The following is a 14119-nucleotide window of genomic DNA, read 5'->3' as shown; positions in this document are numbered from 1 at the left end:
CCCTTCATTCAGAGTGCCAGGCAGGGCAACAATAGGTACCATCTTTCAACGTCTTTTGAAATGCAGAGTGCCAGGCAGTGTAACAACAAGTACCATCTTTCAACGTTTTTTGGTATGACGCCATGTGAGACTGAACCATCCATCCAGTCCTTGTTTCATTCCCTTAGTGCAGAATGCCAGGCAGGGTAACAACAAGTATCATCTTCCAACGTCTTTAGGTATGAAGCAACGTGCGATTGTACCACCTGAACAGTCCTTGTTTCATTCTCTTAATGCACAGAGCCAGGCAGGGCAACAACAAGTACCATTTTTCAACATTAAGATGTGACGTGAGATTGAACCACCAACTTTCCAAACTCTGGGCAGACACTCTATCCACGAGACCGCTATGGTGAATGAAACTGGATGGAATGGATAATACTGGTGAAACCGGAGCAATCTTTGTTTCAAACCTATGATCAGTGGAGGATCCTGCACATCTAAGGAATGCAAAGCAAATTCAAGGTGACTGAGCTATCCATCCAAACTAACAATCTGAATCTCATGTTTTGGGGCATAGCTAATAGAAATTTATACAATCAAAGTTACCAAACACCTACTGGGTAAATCAAAGTACCTTCTGAACTCCCTTAGGAGAATCCGCACATTGCTGCTGCAATATATGTCAAGGTCAGAAAATTCTCCATCAGTCAATTTTACTCCCTACAACATACTACATTTGGTTTTCAAAAGGTTGGGGGTCCCAGACCCCGTTGGACCCCCTTGGACCCCCTCTGGATTAGCCTGTGCATGTCATATCACATCTGGACCACCTCCGTGGTCTAGGGGTAGAGGGTCCGCCAAGACAGCGGAAGGTCCAGGGTTCGATTCACGACCGCGTCATACCAAAAGACGTTAAAAGATGGTACTTGTTGTTACCCTGTCTGGTGCTCGGCATTAAGGGGCTAAAACAAGGACTGGTCGGCTTGGAGTCATTATACTGTGTCTGAGTGGGGTATTCATGTTAAACTGCGGCATGGTATCTCAGTGAGCTAGCACTATAAATCAGCATCAGTCTAGACTAGTACAAGCAACCACACAAACACACACACGTACATGCACGTCGCTATATAAGTGCAATAATATTGGACGCGACGTTAAACCCCATATCACCTTACCTCACCTCATATCACATCTAATGCGTATGTCCATTACACACTTTTGGTTTGAATCGTCATCAATATTAGCTCCCTTAGCTGGTTGTGATGAGTGTAGGTTCACGTTCATGTATGCCAATGATTATCACTCCCGAACCACATGTTGCATCTACACCCGCCATCTTAAAGGGTTCAAAAGGCAATGAAGGTTTTACGTAACTGCCAAGCTCTAACTCATTCTTATAAAACCTACAAATGACTCTTATAGGCTAATTCAACATTCATTTAATCAGAGCAGACGTCATTTTCTGACTAAAGGTGACTATTTCAGTGTTGAATCCTCATACCTCTGTAATAAATGACATCAACGTGATTCCAAAGATATCTTAACACAGACATTAATCTCATCAGGACATTTTATCAGAAACTATGAGATGGATTAAAAAGTTCTTGAAATGGAGCATTTCCTGTCATTACTGTCATTTAAACATCCATAGCAGAGGATTCAATTTCACCTTGAAAACATCAAACCAGAATTATTACCTAATCGCTGAAAACATCTATTTTCCTTACCCAAATGACTCTGTGAGTCTTCAGCACCAAATAACCCTACTCCTCCAAATCATACACAAATACATCCCTCCCCCTTCTCTCCCCTCCCCAACCCAATGCAGACAATCATGGCAATCCCTGGTCCTATCACCATGCATAGATCAGCACTCCAGCAAGAATCATGCAAATATCCTTGTTCATATCATGTCAATTTCACTTAAATATCATATTACCAAAATTGCATTCTATTGAATAGAGCTATAGGCGGGCAGTGCAGTGCAGTAAATATTATGTTAATGCTATTATTCTGTATTGATTGAACGGGGCCTGTGATACATTAGGCTGTTAACGGCTCCCAATATGGGAGGAGGCTTGCAGAGTATGAGTAAGGGATAGGTAAGCATATTTAGCATGTGAAATGAGTCTTATAGATCCAGATGTAAGCTTTGTTGTTAAGGCTGTTTAGTTACAGGGTGATGTGGGGTCAAACATACACTGAGTTCTCCCTTTGAAGACTGCATGCTGAATGGCAATTTAGTTCTGTACTTTTGTAAAATCCATGTTGTATGATAGGGTACAGTGTGTTATGGTCAAAGTAAAATCATTTATGGTGGAAAAAACAATTGTGATTATTGTGGGAGGAGTCCCGGAGTGTGTGTGAGTGTATGTGCGTGTGCCAGGCAGGGTAACAACAAGTACCATCTTTTAATGTCTCTTGGAATGAAACGTCTGGGGATCGTACCACAGACTTTCCGCTCTCCACTAGACCATGGAGAGCAGCTTTCCCAAATTCTCATCATCTTTTCCCCACCCTCACCATCCATCCACTCCTCACTCTTCCCATTCTTCCCCCCAGCCTCACCATCCCACCCTCACTATCCCTTCCATCCTCACTATCCATCCATTCATCCATCCCTACCACCACCTGAACTCCCAATCCCACCATCCTCCACCTTTTTACCCATCTTCCCCAAATAAATTACCCCTCACCCAGAGAAAGACCATAGTCCCAAAAATGAACTGCGACTACAGAAAATAAGTTGCCACTTAGGAAAAGACCAGTCATCCAATTACTGACCAGTACCCAAGAAAACATCTTGAAATGAACATAAGAGAGATATCAAAATAAACACTAAACCAAAACACAAGCTTGATCTGTGTATCATGTATCGTACATGTCCATGACATGTCAATACAAGAAGATGGCAAAAACAAACAAAACCACAAGGCTTTGTTGTTGACATGATACAAACATACACATAGATCATGAATACTTCACAGTGCCAAATTGGCCAACCAACAACTTCTCTTCAAATTACAGTTATCAAACACCACTGAGTGTTTTACTTATACATGTGTATTAAAGGCGCTCTTTAAGGCTAATTGAGGCATATTTCTATCAATCCAAGTACACTGGTTCTACTAGCAGAAGACCTTTAAGAGTTTGCAGTTTAAAAGAAGCTTAAAATAGATGCATTAACAGATAATCTTCTATGTTAGAGGGGTTCCTAGAATCACAATGGAATCTTTCAAAGGCATTAAAAAATATCAAACTTTGCATATAACATTTAACATCAACTGAGCTTTACAAACATTGATAGCTATTTCAGAATGATCTATTTACAGATAAATGATGACCTCATATTATAAGTGATGTTAGAACACTCACTTATTGTCCTCAAAAAGTGTGTTAATTTCAACATATTAGATTTCATGACATGTTGCCAATTTCACCCAGCTGACAAATATATTTACTGGAGATGGAAACTGTAAGACTGAGATGACATTAAGGAAAACAAAGACCCTCTTTCTCTAATGAAGGCCTAAGTTCTGACAACATTAAGGAAAATAAAGAGTGTCCTTGTCCAATGTAGCCTGATGACATTAAGGAAATCAAAGACTGTCCTTTTGCAATGTAGGTCTAATTTGTGATGACATTAAGGAAAATAAAGAGTGTCCTTGTCCAATGCAGGCTGATGACATTAAGGAAATCAAAGACTGCCCTATTGCAATGTATGTCTACCGGTAAGTTGTGATAACATTAAGGAAAATAAAGACTCCTTTTTCAATGTAGGTCTAAGTTGTGATGACATTAAGGAAAATAAAGACTTCCTTTTCCAATGTAGGTCTAAGTTGTGATGACATTAAGGAAAATAAAGACTTCCTTTTTCAATGTAGGTCTAAGTTGTGATGACATTAAGGAAAATAAAGACTTCCTTTTTCAATGTAGGTCTACTATCTGATGACATTAAGGAAAATAAAGACTGTCCTTTTTCAATGTAGGTCTAAGTTGTGATGACATTAAGGAAATTACCGTCTGTCCTTGTCCAATGTAGGCCTACTATCTGATGACATTAAGAAAAATAAAGACTGTCCTTTTTCAATGTAGGCCTAAGTTGTGATGACATTAAGGAAATTACCATCTGTCCTTGTCCAATGTAGGCCTACTATCTGATGACATTAAGACAAATAACGACTGTCCTTTTTCAATGTAGGCCTAAGTTGTGATGACATTAAGGAAATTACCGTCTGTCCTTGTCCAATGTAGGCCTACTATCTGATGACATTAAGACAAATAAAGACTGTCCTTTTTCAATGTAGGCCTAAGTTGTGATGACATTAAGGAAATTACCGTCTGTCCTTGTCCAATGTAGGCCTACTATCTGATGACATTAAGACAAATAAAGACTGTAGTCGTAAGATAATACAGATGGACAAAAGAAATAAACATTTATCCGTCCGTCCAAGAAACATAAACAAGACTCTAAAACAACAATTCATATTATCTAATCAGATTTAGTTGAAAAAAAGAAACCATCTCGCAAATAATTTATGTCACTTTCACATAAGGAAATTCATGATATAATTCAAAAATATGTTTTCATAAAGATCACCTTTCATTAATTCTTTGACTAACTCTATGGCACCTTCTTACAAAAAGTAACATGAATTCTAATGTCATTCATAAGAGTATTTTGTCTCCCAAAGTAATCCCAAAAGAAAGACCTTTTTCTTAAATGCATATATATGATACCTTTGAAAATGTAAATCAGTTTCTAACCTAGCCCTAATTGAAATGTACATTGTTCATTTCAAGTCAAGGAATATCGCTATGAATGAAACATGTGGTGTCAATAAAAGTTATCATGAACGTCACACTGTTTACGTGTTATTGTAAATTCTTTCACTGTTTAGTAAAATTCGGCTCCAAAAACAATGTATGCAAAACCTCTGAACCGAAAAACCTTACTCGGGATCCAAGCTATTTTATGATATCTTTCAGCTGTTGCTACAGTCATCAGAAAGCAATATTAGGAACTTTTAAATGTCAAATGCTTACATGCTGTGGTTTGAAATGTAATATGCTATAACATCTACAGTGTGCTGAAGTGGACCTCAATTGAGTCTGAAATTTCACCTCTGTATGCATATTTATAACATTTCACATCCCATTAACCAAAGATGAATTAAAGGTAAACAGTGAAAGACATTCATTTAAATATTAATATAATTTTTTCATAAATGTTTTCTACAACCAGTTTTATGTTTTCGGAAGATGCCAGAACAGCTAATTATATGGGGTGCATCTGATATAATGGTGATTACATTATGATGTGGTTCCGGCAATAAATTGACAATATTCTTATGAACAGCATGTTTTCAATTAAAGAAACTGAGTCATAGCAATAAAAATAAATAGCTTTATAACAAAAAGTGTGAAATGTACAAGATTAGGGATTATTTACATCACTTTGAGTTTTCAATGAGGCATAATTTGTAAATTTATGCAATAAAGTAATTGGCCTTTCCTAAATATTAACTGAATATTACAATCAAGATTTGATAATTATCATTCTTTTGACATTCAGATCTAAGATTTAGTTTGTGTATGGGAGAGGGAGAGTCCAACTCTGATCAATAGTATTCTGTTGTAGGATCACAATGCTGTGATACAGCATTCAATTTGAAATCTTTTGTTTCTTTGTTTCTTTGTTGTCTAATACAGCACTCACCAATACTCCAGCTATATGACAGCGGTCTGTAAATAATCGTATGTAATCTAGTCAGGGCCAGACAATCCAGTGACTGACATAATGAGCATTGATCTGCACAATTAGGATACAATGAATGACATGCATCAACCAAGTCAGTGAGCCTGGCCACCTGATCCTGTTAGTCCCCTCTTAAAAGAAACATGCTGAAGACCTGGATCAAATATCAAATTAGATATGTCCCTATACAACAAATATTCTTTTCAACTCCAAGGTGAGGTGTCACACTTGCACCACATCCCATCCTACCAGGTATCCATTAATACTAAATTGTCAAGATAACTGAATAATTTTTTTAATATGAAAGTACTTATCAACACCATAAAACCCTAACCTCTGACCGACTTACACCCCCCCAACACCTTAACATCCTACCGCACCCCTACCTCCCCTCCCCTCCCCATTTTACTCCTCTTAATATTTTTGTGAGTGAACATAAACTGGCCCCTGCCAAAAAGGAATACATTCACATTCTGCATCAAAACATTCCAACAAAGCAGAACCCATATTTAAAAAAGTATTATTTTGTTAATCTAATCCATAAATAATCTGTTTCATATATGCTGTGTTGAACTTAATATTTTTATTGCAGGTTCCTTTGGTGCAAGATAAGCATCAAGCGCGCACTGATGCGTACAATATCCATAATATGTTCTCAAGTGGCAAATGAGCATCACAGGACATTTGCTTGCCTTTGTAAACAGTTTAAAGCTTGAGATAATTTTATTTAAATTGATATAAAAGAAAAATATGTTGTAATTTGCAATTTTTTATTGAATGCTGCTGCCACTTATTTGACTTAATTTTTCGGTTGTCAGTTTAAATATAATTTATTTATTATTTTTTTAATCTTGTGTGGTCATTTATTGAATTAGTTCTGTTCATACCGATTACTGGGTTAACCTCTGCATTTCTGGGTTAACCTCTGCATTTCTGGATTAACCTCTGCATTTCAATTTTTAAATCACCTCATTACTAATTGTAATAGAGAAATTGTCCTAAAACAACTGTCATACTTTGAGATCACATACCTCACATTTCAATATAACCTACCTGAATTTTACTTTTCTGGATTTCAACCACAAAATGACCTTTAACCCTACAGCTTTCATAACTCCTATGCCTGTCTGTCTCATAGTCCCGGAACCATATTATTTTGCCTTCTGCTAGCCCTTACTGCAATGCTCTCGCCCTAAATGAAGCAAGTCTACATTTTTTCACAAGTTCACATTGTCAATCTCACATCTCATTGGGGCTCCTTTTCAATTTAAATGGAGTTGTTTGTTTCTATCAAAATTATATATTTTCAGACACTAAGTGTTCGTCTACTCCTGCATCTAAACATACACAAACAATTGCCCTACATGTATAAACCTTCGAAGATAACTTTTCTAGACTTGTATCACAAAATGATATTAACACTACGACTATCAAATCTCACATTCTAAATACAGAAAACTACGTTGTAGGAGCATGGAGCTTTTAAGTTTGCTTTACTTGGCTGATGATAGATGTACGTACACAGGCGTTTTAAGATAATGTTTCTGAGATTTGTATAACAAATTAATCTTAACACTATGACTAATGTAACTTTAAACATAGACTAATGATAGTTATACAGTCATAAACCTTTTAACATTATTTGTGGGGGGATCTCTATCACAAACCGACCATGACACTATACAACACACTTCCATACATTCATAACCATCTTCAGACAGTTGTACTACGATTGTAAGTCTAGATTGTTTAACAGCTGTGGTCAAAACCTGCTAAAGGGTATAACAGCTGTGGTCAAAACTTGCTAAAGGGTAACATATGGAAGTAAATAAAACAGTATTAAACCTAAATCCTTGAAACAATAACACCAGGTGTCCAAAATGAAAGGCATGTTTAGTCCCTCGACCAGTTGATTGTTACGATAATGATAACTTATCAGTGAGACATGTCGCTTTAAGTGACAAAAATCTATCCCCATGTCAGCAATTTTACAATTTACACAGTACATGTAGATTAAAGAATAAAAATACAAACTGAATATAAATATAAAACGTCAACGCCAGAGAATAACCAATCTAGAATATCCAACCAAAACAGTTTCCATTGGTCATACGGGGGGACTGGTGGCCCAGTAGTCTAAGGCGCCGCAATTCACTGTGCAGAGTTGCTTCCCTTGGGCACGCCAGAAACCTATGATTGAGGGTTCGAATCCCGGTTCACCCCGATTATGTTTCTAGGTTTGTCAGCACCATACCCGTGCTCGTGGGTTTCACCGAAGTGGTAAACATCTGAGACCTGCATCACTTCGGGCTTTCCTCCCACATTAAGCTGACATGCCATGATATAACTGGAATACTGTTAAAAGAAGCGTTATACCCAACTCACTCACTCACTCCATTGGTCATAAAAGGCAAAATAATGCTGAAAAATACATGAATGGATCAGTGAACAGTTATGGCACTAGGTGTTCACGTAAATGGTAAGAATGTCCTGCCCTGCTGGCACCGGCGCCACTGACACAATTTGCATAAAAATTGCATGTGTTTGTTGAAAACATGCCCTATTTGCACCAAATTGCATTGATAAGTCTAAACATGAACTTATCAAATTGAAATAAACAAGTTAATAAAAATAAGCAAATTATCCACAGCACATGTGTACGGATGCCCGGCAGGTTAAAGTTGCTGTAACTCTCTGCCCATAAGCTTCATTAATCATCTATCCATATTTTCCCACCTCAAATACGTGTTTGGTTAAGCCCCAAATGAAACAAATGAAGCTCCGCAAAACAATCTGCGATGTACAAGCGAAATGGGCGCTTGTTATCAGAGGAAATGCATTCTTCCATAATGTGTGGATTGGATCATTGAAATGCAACATCTATCATCTCCCAGACAGATATCAACAGTGTAAAGCCACACAGGCCGTTCTACAAATAGAAGCAGTGACCCATTTCCCTCATATAACAGTGTGTGCATGATTTGTGCATCAATAATTGATGCACATTGATATCTACACGAAGAAGGGTTTATGGCCAGGATCTACAAGGCTGCTGCTAACATACGATCACATAAAAATGACATTCATTTTTTGAAATTATATATTTATTAAAAATATTCTATAAGATTTTGATAATGTTGATATGTATATACATTAATGTATAATAAATATTAATGTGATTTTGTACTGTAGAACAGGAATATCTAAATTGGATTTATTGGTTTGATTCATATGAGCTACATATGCAGTAATACCTCAGGCTTTGAAAGCATTGGTTTTCATGCGTTTTCTTTTCATTTGTTTGTTTGTTTATTTGTTGTTTAACCCCACACTCAGCAATATTCCAGCTATATGACGGCGGTCTGTAAAATAATTGAGTCTGGACCAGACAATCCAGTGATTGACATCATGAGCATCAATCCACGCTCAGGGCCTTTGCCCCCTCTACACAGCCCAGACAGCAAATGGGACTTCTCGTAGGAAGTGCTGCCTAGTCAAACCCACCCAGAACTTTTCGGAGAGTCTGCAACCTTCTGCATTACCCAGATTGTCAGAAGGGCTGTTTTCCAGGCTGCAAACCCAGGTACTCTCCCAATGTCAGTCAACAGATTGGGAGGTACCAAACCTAAGGCACCAAGGACAATGGGGAGTTGGACAACTTGGTACTTGGGGTGCAAGCGTGACATTTTGAAAGCGAAGTGTACATATTTGAATCCTGAATCCTGTCAATCACATTAGTGTCAAAAGGGACAGAAAATTCAACAATATAAATGATTTCATTGGATTTATCAAAAAGGACAAAATCAGGTTTCTTTGCCTGAATAGGTCTTACGCTGTAAAGAAATTTGTATTTATCATTTTCCATGATGCCCTCTGAGTCACATATTCTGGGTCGTACCATGGATGGACCTCTGTGTCAAAACCACAAGCATGGCGAAGACGTAATAAAAAGGATTGAGCGACTCCATCATGTTGCTTAAGATACTATGTTTGTGCCAAAGCTGGGCATCTACTAACAATGTGTTGGATAGTCTCATTAAATTCAATGTATAATCTACATTTCATATTTACATTTTGATGCCATATCACACATTGTCAGTTTCAAGTGGGAAGTGACTAGTCCTGAGCAGTAAACAGAAAGCCTTCTGTTTCACTTTTAAGGCCAGCTGACTTCATCCAAGCAAAGAACTCTGCAGTGCTGCTGTTCCTCTCAACACACTGTACATAAACTCTGTGCAGTGGTCGTTCAAATAGCCTCTCCTTGAAAACCCGAGTCTGGGCTGATTTCATATGCAGCTTGGTTGACACTCATTTCTGTACCGTCCATCAGTACAGAACCATCAACGAAATGAACATTGACATTGAGATTATCCCCCATATCCTTGCTTCCTTTAAGGACACTGTGAAATGTTTTCATCATGAGTCTTGACATGCTTCACAAGAGAATCATCAGACAAATATATATGTGTAAAAGTGCATAATACAATTCTATCATGAAGAGCCCCAATGTTAATCAAACCACGCCCTCCCATTATTATCATTATTTTGATTATTACCAGAAAATGCAAAGAGGTAAATATCATGTGCCTATTCATGAGTGTCGAGTCAACCTGACAAATATGCAAATTTGTCTTAAAAAACATTTTGAAATGCACCAGCAAATGAAATACATCAGCTTAAAGGACATACATACATCAGCGGTCAGGAAATACACACACCACCCAACTGTCAGTGTCGCAGATGTCTTAAGTGGATGTGGAAATAATTAAGACACCAGTGATATAATAGTCTATCATCTCATTGCTAGGGATTAAATGCAAGCAAGTGCCAAGCATGTCTCATCTTCATAACTGTCAACAGAAAGCTGACGTCGTCACTTTCGAAATGTACATGAAATGTACTTAGGAATATACACTCCCATGTAAACAAGCATGTGTCTTCCACAAATAACTGGCATCTTGTCCCTCATTCCTTCATACGGAAACACATCTGTCTTCCTTTTCACGAAGTGAATCAGTCAGTCCCAGGATAATGTTTCCGTTGACACAATCATAAAAATGCATTGTCCGTTCAAGGATTTTTATCCTGGATATAGCTATATTCATTTTTCAAGAAAAAAGTAAAGGGAGCCTGGTCAGTATGTGAAAGCCGTGGTTCAAGGCTAACAACCTGTTTCCATTCATAAACAGAGTTATTAATTATCACCTGACAGATATTTTGTCACATGACCTTCAATTTGAAATCAACACCACCTCAAGGTCATTTACTGAAATTTATTCGGAAAAATATTAACACAAACCCATTTACATACAAATTACTAATCAAATTGGTAACTGAACATTTTCACGTTTTATTCCTTTTCATTAACTTCAAAAGTAATGTGTTCTTTTCTTGATGACAAATCTCACCAAGGTTATTCACAACATAAAACCAAACAGGGGACCATATCATGACTAAGTTAGAAAAATCACTTATCTTGGATAGCCACTTTCTGATCCAAACTAATTCATTAGCATATTCAGCATGTTTACATTTCAGCCCATCCCAAACTAAATTTACACACATTTTGTAAAAGATGTAAAAAAGTTCAATCTCTTTTTAAAATTTTCAAAGTTCATGTCAACATGTTGTCTATATCAGACTGAAACATACGAGAAGTATTTGTAGAATTATCCTGAAGGTATCATTATCTGACCCGAGTTGCTCCGTCATATGAGCATCCATTCAATTACATCTTCATTTTTTGCAATTATTAACATTTCAAGCCAGGGTGGTACGGGATAGTTCTCTGGAAAGTCTCATTAAAGTTGGATTCCTTGCTATCACAAAATATCAGGATCTTTATGTTTAGCATGGGTCCTGAAGTGTGATGTGCTTATTGGAAGACCACGATAACTTGTCCTGAAACATTATTACCAGTTTGTGGTGTTGTAAATGGCAGAAGCGTAATAGACATGATTTGTGCTCTGCATCGTTAGTATGAGATGCTAATGATACTGTCAACAGCAGAATAAAAGTAGGTTGAGATCTTCACCATACATAATTGTGTTTGTATATTTGATAATTGTTCATTTACAGCAGAGCAAATGTAAGTTCAGATCTGTATTTGCACATGCTTAACTGTGTTTTGTATATTGATGATTATTCATTCATACAAGAACAAAAGAAAGTTTGGATCCTGTCCACACGTTTAATTGTTTTTGTATATGTGATAATTGTTTTTGTACATGTGATAATTGTTTTATATATGTGATAATTGTATTTTGTACATGTGATAATTGTTCATTTACAGTGGAAAATATACAGTTCAGATCATTTCCATGTGCATAATAGTGCTTTGTATTGATGATTGTTCATTTACTGCAGAACAAAAGTAAGTAAGATGTTGTCATGTGTGTATTTGCGTTTGTATATTTATTGGAGCATGTTGATGTAAATCTGGGCCCGCCTACACAAAATGATTGTAGCTCTATGACACACTTAGCATGATTCATGCTACAGGAAGGCTTTCTGCAGTTTGGACCAGACCAACCAATGATAGATATTATGAGCAACGCTCCACATCATCAGGGTGTATTAACACACAATTACCCAAGTCACCAAGCTCCACCACCAGATCCATTAAGTGACATATACAACAATGGTACAGTGACACGCCACAAGCAAGAGACGGATTCTGACCATCCGATCCATCAAATCGCCTTTCACGACCAGCATAAGTTGCTAGGGACCAATTCTAACCGGAATCACCATGGGTAAAAAGACATTTAAATTACTACTGTCCCACTGACCTATTTCAAGAATTTCCAACCTCAGCTACAGTCTTAAAAAATACGACATTTATCATGTATATCACCTAATTGTCTTTACAAAAAGAGTAAAATCATGATTTTGATCAAAACTAACAGAAAAATCATTCATTCTCTAAGGCCAAATCTAAGTTGCAGGAGAAATCAAATGTAATATTCATTGTTACATGAACAAATGATTTAAATGCTGGACTAATGTATCTTCGTCAGTTAGACCCAAAATATTGACAATTGTAAAGAAAAAATTGATCTAACAATGGTGCTGATAATGTTCACCCAACTTGCAATTTGTTGTCTTTTGCAGACTTATACCTCTGTCTCATCAAGCCAGCAAAATGACATAACAACTAACGGTAGGATGATCTCACTCATCACTACAGTGAAACCCACGAGTAGGGGTTGATGCTGACCAATCGGGAACCAAATCAGGTTGTGTTTAGGACAGCTATCACATAGGATCCTCCCATGCCTAAGGGGCACAACTCTGTGAACCACCATGCCCCTACAAGCATGATGAATGACTTTGGTAACTTTACCACTTCATCCAAGTCAACATCTGTGGTAAAACGTGTGCACTGTCCTCAATCCTCACTTACCAAAACACGGCTGTAAAACTCTTCATAGTCAGCATTTCTGTGTTATTCATGGTTCCAAATTTAGATCACAATACCAACTTGTCTGAGCGATAAAATAAAAATAACAAAAACTGGGATTCAACCTTGAAAAGAAACAGAAATTAATCTATCCTTTTTTGATAACTCTCCCTTGTACTCATGCTTTGGGCTTGTGGTTTGGGATCAGGGCGTCGACACTTGCGTAGGAAATATACTGATTATCTTACACGAATATTACAAGATTTGTATTTTCTTCATATTGTTTTTGTGTGACTCAGATCGAAAGATGAAGATTTTTACTATCGTCTAAAAATAAATAAACGTTTATAAATATCAAGTTCTTCTTAGTGATACAGCACGTCTGACTCTCAGGAAGTGAAACTGATTCCATTTGAATTCCACATTCCCTAAAACGGTGCCATGTTTGGAAAAGTTACAGTCTGCTTGAATGATTAACCTTTTCAAACATTTACAGAAAAACTTGAAGATAAACTGAAGAAGCAAATCTCTGTGTGAAGCACTTGTGCATTATTTCATGGGTCCTAGCAAATGATTTTAGATACACTGCCGTGATGATTTTTTTGTAAAAGAATTATTTAAAGTAACTTTTCACTGAGTTAAATATGAATACATTTTATATAGAAATTGACAAGGTCTTTTCAAGTTGCATATAGAGCTCATGTTATCTTATTATAAAAAGTGGTTTATTGAACATTAAATCAGTCCTGTGTTTAATTTACAATTTCACTTGACATACATAGAATGCATCACCCTTTATTTACATCGATCGGAGCGCATCAGATTTCCAATACACTCCTTTGAAATATGAAAAGTCGATACAGACTATTAATACCCATGTAAACACGTCTATTTCACTAAGAACAACCCACATTACAAACATATGACAATTATCAGCCAAATTAAAACCATGAGACCCGATCTGTTTGCTCTGCATG

At 37.0% G+C, this 14119-nt stretch overlaps 1 protein-coding gene across 7 annotated transcripts in view; it reads right to left on the bottom strand.

Annotated features, from left to right (window-relative positions):
* The window catches only part of LOC139478214 (serine/threonine-protein kinase MARK1-like), a 259220-nt gene that overhangs the window by 171803 nt on the left and 73298 nt on the right, over positions 1-14119 (bottom strand). The gene's annotated exons all lie outside the window — the stretch shown is intronic.

The sequence above is a fragment of the Haliotis cracherodii genome, unplaced genomic scaffold (assembly GCF_022045235.1).
Source record: "Haliotis cracherodii isolate W230 unplaced genomic scaffold, xgHalCrac1.p SCAF_4, whole genome shotgun sequence".
Classification (NCBI taxonomy): domain Eukaryota; kingdom Metazoa; phylum Mollusca; class Gastropoda; order Lepetellida; family Haliotidae; genus Haliotis; species Haliotis cracherodii.
The sequence above is the reverse complement of the archived record's forward strand: the minus strand, read 5'-3'. Positions and strand labels throughout refer to the sequence as shown.